The sequence below is a fragment of the Vulpes vulpes genome, chromosome 3 (assembly GCF_048418805.1).
Source record: "Vulpes vulpes isolate BD-2025 chromosome 3, VulVul3, whole genome shotgun sequence".
NCBI classification, from domain to species: Eukaryota; Metazoa; Chordata; class Mammalia; order Carnivora; family Canidae; genus Vulpes; species Vulpes vulpes.
Window position 1 is genome coordinate 33926919 of NC_132782.1, and position 12009 is coordinate 33938927.

The window sequence follows — 12009 nt, forward strand, 5'->3', positions numbered from 1 at the left end:
GTAAACTCAGGCATCTAATCTAAGAATAGCTTTTAAAGAATTGATTGCCCCAAGCAATCAAATTGAATATAAACTTATATCATTGAAGAATGCATACGAGTGGGAAGATTGTGCCAGCAAAATCTAATGAGGAAAATGATGTATTAGAAATACAGAAGAGTAATGGCTTGTTCTGAGTATGCTTCTCAGGTTGGAATAAATTACATTTTGTTATAATCTCAATATCCCTTGGAAAGAGTAACTATGAAAATGTATATTGATTCTAAAGCAGCATTACTGTGTATTCTTTATGAGAACGCATTTTTTAAAGCAATAATCAGAAGACCATGAAACTCTTTAAAGACCCATTAGAATTAGGGAGGGGTAGAGATCTAAATTATAAGGCTGCTGGAATATTGCAGTATTCCTACCAGACAGTAGAAAGTCCGTAGGCAGTTATGTGAGGAGACTATTCTAGAATTTTTCTTTAAATATACTTTTTAATTTGCCTGACTTTAGCACCTTTCTTTCTTATAGTTGGCCAAAATTTCCTATATCTTTTATTCCTTGCTTTTTGTTCCCAAGATTGCTCAACTTAGCTCTTAAAAGAAAACAATATTTGGGGGTGACTGGGTGATGGGCACTGAGGGGGGCATTTGATGGAATGAGCCCTGGGTGTTATTTTATAAGTTGGCAAATTGAACACCAATAAAAAATAAATTAAAAAAAAAAGAAAACAATACTGTCTTTCTATGAATTTTTCCTGAAATTGGCACATTTAGGTGAGAGAGGATGGATGGCATGCCGTTAAAAGTGACAGCTTGTTGTCTTTCAATCAGCTCTCCTCTCAAGGTAAAATTCCACTCATTCTACATAACCCGGGTAAGGACCTACTTCCTTGAGACATGGTACTGCGTCACCCCTCTGTAGTTTGCTTCTGTTCCTGAAAATCTCCCAAGAGTTTGGCATCTGTTGTTGTTAACTTGGGTCTCAAGCACTGATTCACTCAGCCATCATTCATTCAGCATGGTTTGAATATCTGCCATGTGCCAGTCCAGGTGCCAGGCTCTGCAGATACGATGGTGAATGGGACCCTGATTACAGCCTCAATGTAACAGGGAAACGTGTGTGAAAATAGATAATTATGGTACACTATGGGAGCATTGTTGTAGAGCTTGGAAGTTTCTATTACATATTGACAATGAGAGAATTACACTGTTGTGTTCTTTCTTTAGCTATTTTTAAGCCCCTATACGTGTTGTCTCCCCGTATTTATTGCACTGATGTACACATAATGCCTATTTTTAATTAAGTCTTCTTGATAAAACCTTGTTTCTCTTCCTCCATCTTCTCTTATTCTTGTAGCTCCTCACTGTGCACAGGGAGACGGCATTTCTTCTTGGTTAGTCCAGTACTATTATTCTGAGTCCGTAGAGGGTGGTGGTTAACAGTACAGATTCCGGAGTCACATTACCTGCATTGAATCTTGACCTGGTCCCTGGATAGCCTTTGAACACCAGGTGAAACATTCAGCCCCACATTTCCTCATCTGCAAAATGGGGGTGCTAAGAGCCCTCACCCTCACGAGACAACGTGTGAAGTGGCTGGCACACAATCAGTACCACGTGGACCACGGCGTTATGGGTTGACCACGGGACAGAGGCCGGCCTCCAGCTGATAATATAAGGACAAAGAGAAAAGCTATGAATAATTGGTTGGTTTTCATTTTTCATTGCCCATGCCTGTCAGGGGCCCCTGCAGCATAGAGAGGGGCTCCTTAGTACGGATCAAAGTGGAAGGTCGTGGAAGGATGAGCTTCAGATCTGTAATACATGGGAGCCTGGGGGCAGGGTCTGAGCTGCCAGGGAGTGTGCCTCTCGCTCATCCCAGAAGAATCCCTGGGCTTGACTTTACAAGAGAACAGGTAACGGTTTCTACTATCTGGAAAGGTCAATCGATCTAAGCGGTAGAATTGAGATTTGGTTTATGGACTTGAAAGCCTGGTTTTTTGTTTTTCTTTTTTAACTTTATTACCAGAGAGTGTTCCCGATGGGACGAGGATCCAGTCAGCACACAGAATAGGGACGACACAGTAAATACATGGTCAACTGGTCTTAGCGAGAATTGGTAAGAGGGGACTTGTGAACATGGAGCGTGGGGTGTCCTGTGTTATCTAGGGCGGCGAGGGTGGGGGAACAAGGATTATATGTCTTGCCACATGCTTAGTCATACCACAAGCATTGTTAGTGTGAAATAGTTTGTAAGATGCTTGACAGTTGGTGAAACCCTGCTGAATACTCTTATTTACTTATTTATTTATTTATTTATTTATTTATCTTAAAGATTTTATTTATTTGTCTATGAGAGACACACAGAGAGGCAGAGACACAGGCAGAGACAGAAGCAGGCTCCCTGCGGGGAGCCCGATGGGGGACTCGATCCCAGGACCCGGGATATGACCTGAGCTGAAGGCAGATGCCCAAATGCTGAGCCCCCCAGGTGCCCCTAATATTCACCTTTAAATCACACTGTGCTGGTATCGCACATTTACGCTGTGGGAGTATCATACGGGTTTGCTTTTTCCTCTTGGTGTTGTGGCATCATGTTGTCTTAAATTCAAGTATGATATTAGGGTTTTAAAACTAGCATACCATTTAGTTTGACACTTAGGAAACTCCATTGTTAGGGCTCACACACCGATGTCAAGATAAGGCATGATTTTGCACAATTCCCTTCCTACCCTGGTCTTGGCCCAAGGACGTTCACTGGTGGCAGGGCCTTGTTCTTAATCTCACCGTCCTGTGTTCCCACGGCCTAGACCCTGAGGACTGGGGGAGGGGTGGACTCCTGTGTATCCCCAATCTAGGGAGAATCAGGCAGCCAGGGTTCTGAGTGTGATAAAAATTATGTAATAATTTGTAAAACTTAGAGATGGAATGTATAGTTCTGCAATTAGAGATGTGATGGGGCTTTAGTTTACCTACATTAATCCCTTGGAGGGACTTAAACTGAATGCAGGTTTGTTATTTTTCCATATGGCTCTTTGTATGTCTTTTTAACAAGCGCAACGGCTTTAGAAATCCTCCTTCTAGCGATGTCTATTGTTTTCTATTTGGGAAACATTCTTAGTCTCCCAGTGGTGCTTGCAGCACCCCATCACATCTCCCCACCTTATACGTTGCCCTCCACCCTGACTTAAAAAGAAATAAAGAGAAAGCACACCTGTGTGCATCTGAAGCTTTGTCAAGACTCTTTGGTACAACAGAGCGTTTGTAAATGTTACGGGACGCTGTACACATAGACCAAAGGGGGCATTTGTCAAATCGGGAGAGCACTATTCCACGGAGACTCCCGTTTCCAGCTCTCTGCTGTGAGTTGCCTTGAGAATAATTATGAGCAAGCGCTGCTTGGATGTGATGGTGGTCTGGCCAGGGGAAGAAGATTCTGGGCATAAATAGCAGCTAAATAGCAGAAGAATCAGCTATCTGTTTAAATAATGCTCGTAAATGTCTTTAGGCAGCCTGACTAAATTCTGGGATTTTATTTTATTCAGGCTGCTATTTCTTTGTACCACCAAACTTGTGGAAAAGCTTTTGGATTTTATTTAAAAACAAACAACAACAACAAAAAGCCTGTTTCTCATCCCTCCCAACCAAAACCTCTATCTATCTATCTATCTATCTATCTATCTATCTATCTATCTATCATCTATCTATCATCTATCATCTATCTATAATCTATCTATAATTTATTTTTTGATTTTTGTTTAATTTTTATTGTGTCTGGCTCTTTTAACATTTGTTAAATGACTAGTTTTCTTTCATTATTTGTTAGTCATAAATGAATCTGGAGTCTTTTACATGTTTATACGTATTATGTAAGTGTAGATAACTACATTAGGTGTGTTTCAAAGACAAATCTCGTGTTTTTTAATCCAAATGACTCTTAGCCATATGGTTTTGGCAGCACTTTGAATTCTAATCTCAATTTCCCATTTGCTAGTTGAAACCTTCTGCAAGATAAATAAGCAAGTAAACAAACAAGAAGAGAGACGGAAAACTTCTTTTTGTGTGATCCCAGGTTGATATATGGTAGGAAAGGGCAAGTGTTCACACATATTTGCCCAAATTAGAAAGAAATTGTTGCATACTGTTGTTTTTGAATGAAAATACAGAATTACTGTCTTTCCCTTTCGGGGGAGAGGACTGGAGTGATACGTTTTATTTGCAGATAGGAGCTCGCCATGATCACATGCTTTGCGGACCGAGTTTGCCAGATTTCAGGGGCACTTGGTTGCAGTTGTGCCTTCGCTGTCCATGGTCCTTGAGTCTCCGCCCTCTTCCTTGACTGTGGAGAATTGTGGAGCAGTTTTCCTCCTACTTCTTAGGCCTTTTCTGTCTTCTTGGATGGCTTGTCCACTTCTGTTCACATTCTTATCTTATGTTTTTCTTCAGGGTTCACTCTCAGGGGCTTCCCTTTCCAATATGCCATCAATTTTGAATGTTCCCTGTTTTTATGGCTTCAGAGCTCAACTTTATGTCTCCTGCCCTGACATCTCTCTTGAGCTCCAGGTCTATATTTTCACATACCTGGTGGAATTTCTACCTCAGACCCAACCTGACACTGAGCTCATGGTTTTTCCTGTTCCATCCTTTGATGTTTTTGTACCAAGTCGTTATCACATGTACTCAAGCTCTAGAGAGCTTTGTTAAGTTTTCTGTGATTTCTTGACTTGTGCTAGATTTTTAGAAAATGATTGAAATAAGAAGATCTTATTAAATTTTTTTTTTCCTGGCTAAATTTGAGTTCAAGGGTTTCTTTTGTTTTTCAAAATTCACTGTTTAAATTTTAATTACTTTTATGAAGAACTGCCAATTACTTCAAAATACACACTTTTGAAATGCCTGAAAGTATCCTGAAGGTCACTTAGTGTAATTATTCACTACATAGATTTAGAATTAGAAGCAGATGGGAGTGAGCTGGGTTTCCAAGCCTTTATGCTTCTACTAAATATAATGAAAAAAGTATGGTTGTTAGCTACAAAGTCTTCATCTCTCTAGGTATGTTCATCTCCATTTTTTTATTCATAACATTTCAAATCTTTAGACTGACAACAGTAACATCTGGAAATTATATGCTTTATATTTAAAAGTCCATGTTTAAAAGTCTGATCTTAGTTTTATCTGATACAAGGGTTTATGTCATCCAGGGACCTGGTTCATGTGTCTTTGGGCCTCTTCATACTTTGTTTCCTGTGGGTAGAGTCACTATCTCAGACCTGTCATGTGGCCAGTCTCAAATAATTAGCCAGGTTCAATTTTTATAATAATCAAGCCAAGAATAATGACATGATAATGGGAATTTAGCAGCAACATAAATTATATCTTAGATTTCACAAATCACGTTAGGAACACATTAAAGAAAGAAATGCTATTCTACTTTTGGAATGGCTTTATTATGTGACAAAAAAAGAATGGGAAGGAATGTGGGCTCTGTAACTTCTACAAGGAAGGGAAATGCACTTGGATATGAGTATAACTTTGGTGAGGCAAAATCTCTGTTAGTAAACTAATAAAATTTGATTCATTTCTTGAGACAAACATCTCTAAATAGAGCTATACGATAATAAGTACCTACTCGCTTTATGCCTATAGTTCCTCATAGTCCTCTGAAACCAGCCTGGGGTCACGGTTTGCAGCTAATATAATTATTATTTTTCCACCGCAGGCAAGGTATAGTTCCTTCAGGACTTTTGAAATGCCCTTTCTGACTCCTTTCAGGGAGGTAAGGTGATTATCAAATTCATGTCCATCGGAACTGTCTTCTTTTATTAGATCACATAACACTTTCTCTGGCTCAACTTGTCTTAACCTTCACTTATCTTAAGGGAAAGGAGTTATAAAGACCACAGTGGAGATTTTTCACTTGGTTTGAGGACTTGGTTTATTGGTAAAGGATGAATGTTGAAAGAGAATATAATCATGACTCACACAGATATAGAATGAATACATGTCAAACATTTTATCATTAATCATCATTAATTAATGAAGGAACCAAAAAAGATATGAAAACTAATGGTACGAAGGCCCACGAATGGCCACCTAATATATAAGCTCATCAGAAAGGCTGATTTGAATTCACTGAATAGAAGCAAAGCTGACGTCAACAGTGGAGAGGGAATTCCACTGAACCTCCACTGGACAGAATTTATCTGTGTTCCTAACACCAATAATTTTTTGGATTACTGTGTTTTCTGCCAGTTATTGTATATCTCTCAGAATTATAAAATATCTAAAGACAATGGGAGGTACAAACTCCGTAAAATTTATCCTTGAGTGTGTTCTAAACAATGCAGTTTCCATTTAGGGATCCCTGGGTGGTGCAGTGGTTTGGCGCCTGCCTTTGGCCCAGGGCGTGATCCTGGAGACCCGGGATCGAATCCCACGTTGGGCTCCCGGTGCATGGAGCCTGCTTCTCCCTCTGCCTGTGTCTCTGCCTGTCTCTCTCTCTCTCTCTCTCTCTCTCTGTGACTATCATAAATAATAAAGAAAAAAATATTTAAAAAAAAGAAAATACCCTTTAAACTCTTGGTCCACTTCCTCAGCCTTTCACCATTTTTCCTTATGGAGTGCTTGCTTCTTTTGACATTAAACCTTTTAATGGTTTTTGAGGAGGTAATCTACCAATTTCTGTTGCCAAATGGTTTTCATGATCTCTGCTTCATCCCACCCTTCCTTTTCCCCAACTTCAGCTTAGGCAACTCAGTCATAAACGTGTACTGGAGGAGATCGTATCTTAAAATTGGAAAATGATCCTGAAGAGCTTCTGAAACTGATCACAGTTGGCTCATTCGGTGAAGCTGTCGTGTGAAAGGAATAAGAATGGAATGGGAGGAGGGGAGTTTTAGATATTTTAGAATGCGTTTTAAGGAAAATGAATCTGAGGGTTTTTTTCTTAGCATGTTTGTTATTTTTTTTATAGTAGTTACTACAATTATCCTAAATTACAGCAGGAGATTTATCAATTACATATTGTGAAACATTAACATGATTTGAAGGCTGCGTGATCCAAACTTCTAAACAGTTTTTTTTTAAGAGAGAGGGAGAGAGAGAGAGAGAGAGAGAGAGAGAATGCAAGCAGGAGTGAGGGAGGGGGGCAGAGGGAGAGAGAGAGTCCTAAGCAGGCTCCATACCCAGTGTGGAGCCCAATGCAGAGCTCAATCTCGACACTGAGATCATGACCTGAGTGGAAATCAAGAGTCAGATGCTTAACCAACTAAATCACCTAGGTGCCCCTAAACTCATGACTTCACTAATGAGTTAATTCTTTTATAATTCTTTTATCCACTAGATCATAAACTTTGTAAGGGTAGCAACTCTTTGTAAGGTAGCTTTGTTCACTGTTGTCTCCCCAAAGCCTTGCACGGTGTCTGAGGCATAGTATATATGTAACATATATTTATCCAATGAAATTTTAAGAATAATTTCTTGTGCTAGGTGCTGGGGATTAAAAATAAGTTACAGTGTAATTCTTATTTTCATGCTCTTTTCCCCAAAAGAATTGTCTTCAGTGAGGAAATTTCAGGCAATACAGCAGAGTGATGGGAGAATAGTTTGAAGTGGTCCCCAAATCACACCATAGGCACAAATCTCTACCACTTTGGACACGGTTAATATTTTTGTGAGAGCTGCTCATGCAACATGCTTGATGTCACCAAGAGGTGGCTGAGGTATATAACATTCCTTGGCTTTTGTAGCTTTTGTTTCTCGGGATTTCCCAGCAACACTTTACCACATTTCTGAGTCTATTCAGTAGCTCTTTCTTTCTAATAGCAGCCTGAGAAAACCACCACACCAGAAATTATTATGTGCTGCAATCCAGGCTAAGTGCTGTGTAATTGTTATAACATTCAATTTTTACACCCATCCTACGGAGTAGGTGATAGGTTAAGGATCGTGACTGCAGTAATACAGCCAGTGGATGGCGGAGTTAGGTCAGGACTTGAGATCTACCTGAATTCAAAAGCTGTAACTTTTGCCACTGATTTGTGTAGGCGCCATATCAAGAACTGACGTAATGAGAATAGGGAGGAGTTGGTGTTGAGTGTGTGTGTGTGTGTGTGTGTGGGTGTATGTGTGTGTGCACACAGCAGGGTAAGATTTCCCCATATAATTGCAAAATCAAGAAAAATGTGCACTATTCATTTGTGCTCAGCTTTAGACTTCTCACCATCCAGGATTCTGTTCAATGAAGAATTGTATAGTGACTCTGACAATTGAATCAATACTTCTATTAACTGTAACATGCAATTTGAAGGTTCAGGAGGTGATTGGATTATGTTTTGTAGAATTTTTATCCTCTGTTGGTGGGGTCTATGCTGCCGTGGAGGTTCCAAGGAGTTTTTGAAACGTGTCTTTACCGCAGAGAGGTCATTTAGTCTTTCATATGATGGCACTTTGGCCCTTTCACCCACCACTGGCCCGCAGAGTTCAGAAATAGGTGCCATGTGCCCATGATCAATCCTTCAAACATTTGTATTTGCAGGACGGCTTGGCATTTTTCTTGTCCTCACCTTTCAAAATTTCCAATACCCTTAACATTTGATTTTTTTTTTCTCAGAATGTTCTCCTGAAATGTCTACATTTCTACTTTCTTTAGTTTTGCTTCCAATTTTGAACTCAGTGTGGTTTTCTGAAGTCATTTCCCTCCTTCTAATTAACCTGATTCTATTACACACACATTCCCTATTCTTAGCTTCATTGTATCATCTACATAAATTACTAAAGTTATTTCAGCTTTATCTCAGACCTCCTTTAACACCTACTCTTCAGAGTTCTTGGTTTCTTGCCATTATCCCTGATTAGTCTCACATCTCTTTTCTCTAGTAATGACCTGGCACGAAAATAATTTTTTTTAATGTTACTTTCACTTAATTTAATTCTTTTCATCAAGGGGCCAATTTGCTCAGATCACAATGCCACTCTGAATTCTTTTGATTGTCTCTTTCTAATATCCCACTAATATGAACCAAAAGTAAAAGAAAAAAATCGAGTGTGTCAGAAATGAGAATAAATGCTATAAAGATTTATATATTTATTTAATTTAAAAATATACTTCATCCAGTTTTATTGGTCTAAGTTCCAAAAGATAAATTTTGGGTAAAACAATAATTGCACAGATAGCATATTGCAGCAAAATAGATATTTTCAAGAGTTTAATTTTCAATTTTTATTTGATGTTTGATTAATAAAATATTTTATGTATTTTTTTTACTGTAACTTTTCATTGAAATATTTGTAAGAGTAGTGTAGTATCATTAACTCTCATGTAGCCATCACTCAGTTTCAATCATTTTGAACTCATGACCAATCAGTCTTGTTCTATCTACACTCCCAACCACTTACTTCTTCCCTCTGGAGTGTTTTGAAACAAATTCCAGACATATATCATTTTATATGAATATTTTAATATGTATTCCTAAAGCTCTCCTCTGGAAAAAAAAAAGCAGTGTAATGCCATAACCAGTTTTGAACTCTAAAGGACAGATAGTACACTCAACTGTAACCAGCTATGTTCTCATTTCTACTCTCTCATCCCAATTCAAAGCAACACTTCTAATTTTTCTATTGCAAATCCAAGACCAATGCTACTAAAGGCAAGAAGAAACAACATAATTTATCATTAGCTGTGTCCTAAATAAATAAATACATATACATATGCAATATATATATGATTATATATGTAATATATATAACCCTTACATAACCTATGTGTTATCATTAAGATATGTGCTATTATTTACAATTTTTTATAAATAAGGAAATGAAATTCATGATGTTAAGAAAGACTCTATGTCAGTCATTTAGTAAGTGACAGAGTGGAGAAACAAACTCAAATTCAGCCTTTTTGCTAGGCTATGATACTTCATAACTTAGAAATTGGTTTCAATGCAAACTTTGTAAGTTAATTGTGGCTATGATCATACAATAACTGCTTGATAACTGCTTCTTGGATAGATATTCCTAGTTCTGGCTCTCCTGTCACCCAATGCACTGCCTGGGTTCCTCTTCCCTCTGCCACTCAATCTCTATTCTAACCTGACCCACTGGAACCTCCACCGTCTTCATGACCTCTACATCTGGCAGGGGCTGAGCTGTGGCTTACTCAACAGAATCCTACCCTTAAATTTCATTTTGTTGACTCTTTCACCTTGACTGACTTGGCCAAAAGTTTCACATTCGCTTTATTAAGAGCTGTGTGGAAATTTTACTTATCAAAGTAGAATGGACATACTCTGGGGAGGGATATTTACATGAGGGAAAAATTGTATCTTCTTAGCTTGGGGATTTTTAGTTGGTTTCCATTTCAGTGAGAATGTAGGGAATTGGCAGATGGAAGGGAGAAAACAGAAAACTCAGATTTCACTGGGCGAAAGTAATGGTTTTATCATTCATTTATCTACATCTCTTTATCTATAAGATTTTATAGCTTTATTTTTTGTTTATATATTTTATGGAGGAATTGAAGATGTTTGCAATAAGTATATAAATAAAATAAATGTTAGTGCAGAAATAAAAAAGACAAGTCCAGAGAAAACATAAAAGTAGAAAGTCAAGTCAAGAGAAAAAGAACACACATATGCAACTAATAAGGATTTATCAGGTTATTGTAAATTATGTTTAACTCTCAGTTTCCTTGAAATTGGAAAGATATAGTCAGTGACACAGTTTTTGTTATCAGAGAAGATGCTTGTCATTTGCTTAGGGTAAGTCATGCTTCCCCCAGCAATAAATTAAAAAGATATGTTTTTCACTTAGTTTTTTATGTAGGGAGAGCTGAGTGATTTGGTGGATAGTGTCCAAAACAATATTTTAATAAAAATAAGGAGGACAAAATAAAATAGCTATTTCCTTTATCTCTAAGATGAATGTTGGCCTCATGAGATTACAAAGGAACCAAACGAAGATCATTTAGTGGACAGTTAAGGCAGTAGTTGAAATTTGTGTTGCTTGATGTAAGCATAGAAATTAAAATTATGCAGAGATAATAAAACATTTTATCTCCTCCAAAGAAATATCACTTCATTTAACCAAACTTTCAAGGAAATGGAAAATCACTCTGTTTAACCAAACTTTCCAGGATATAGATAGTTTGGGATTGCTGTATTGTCTAATGAGGACTTGGAATGCTTGTATTTGGTGTCGTTGGTTGAGGGTGCATGTACTTACTTGAACAAGCTGATCAGCACTCGGTATGGGGATTACTTAGTGCTGGGCCTTGCGGATTTGCTATGTCCTCCTGGACTGGAGGCCTCTGCTGCAAACCTGTTACACCAGATCCTCAGTCAGGCCAAGAAGCATGTGAGTTTGATCCCCCTCTTCTTATTTATTGGGGAGGACTTAGTAGAGCAGTGCTGTATGTCTTGCCCCTGGCATTGTTCAATCCAGATGTCAATGCAGATAGGAAGAATAACCCAGAGTCCTGGAACAAACTGGGTCCCAATGACCGTACAAGCTCTACTCAGTGAGTGTAGATTACAGCAAACTGAAGAAAGAAGGTCCAGACTTCTAAATGAAAAGTCTCACTATAAAGCTGCTTAGAATGAAGGTCTTCCAGAAGCCACCCACACAATTTTCACCTATCCAGGAAATATTTCCCCTCTAAATGCACGGAATCATGTGTATGTTGGGGTTTACACTGTTTAATAAATATCTGAACTTGAGGGGGAAGAAAGAACGATGATAAGCAAGATGGTATTCTTTAGATAAAACTACAGAATCTAGCTAGATGTCCAAAAAGTTGGGTTTTTTGTTTGTTTGTTTTTTGTTTTTGGGAGGAGGGTGAGGACAATCTGGACACAGACACAGTAAGGTGCTAACAATGGTTACTGTTGGTAAGAGGGAGTTGGAGGCTGTTGTCTACTGTTTGAATTTTCTACATTGCTATACAGATAGGTGGTGGAATTGTGTTCCCTTCTACTTCTTTGTTTTTACATAGTTAAAAACTGAGTAAATGCTAAAATGAACGAAT

At 38.3% G+C, this 12009-nt stretch overlaps 1 pseudogene; it reads left to right on the forward strand.

The window, feature by feature from the left end:
• Window positions 1-1535: 1535 nt before the first annotated feature.
• Window positions 1536-11592, forward strand: LOC112910470 (cytochrome c oxidase subunit NDUFA4 pseudogene; annotated as a pseudogene).
• The last annotated feature ends 417 nt before the right edge of the window (window positions 11593-12009 follow it).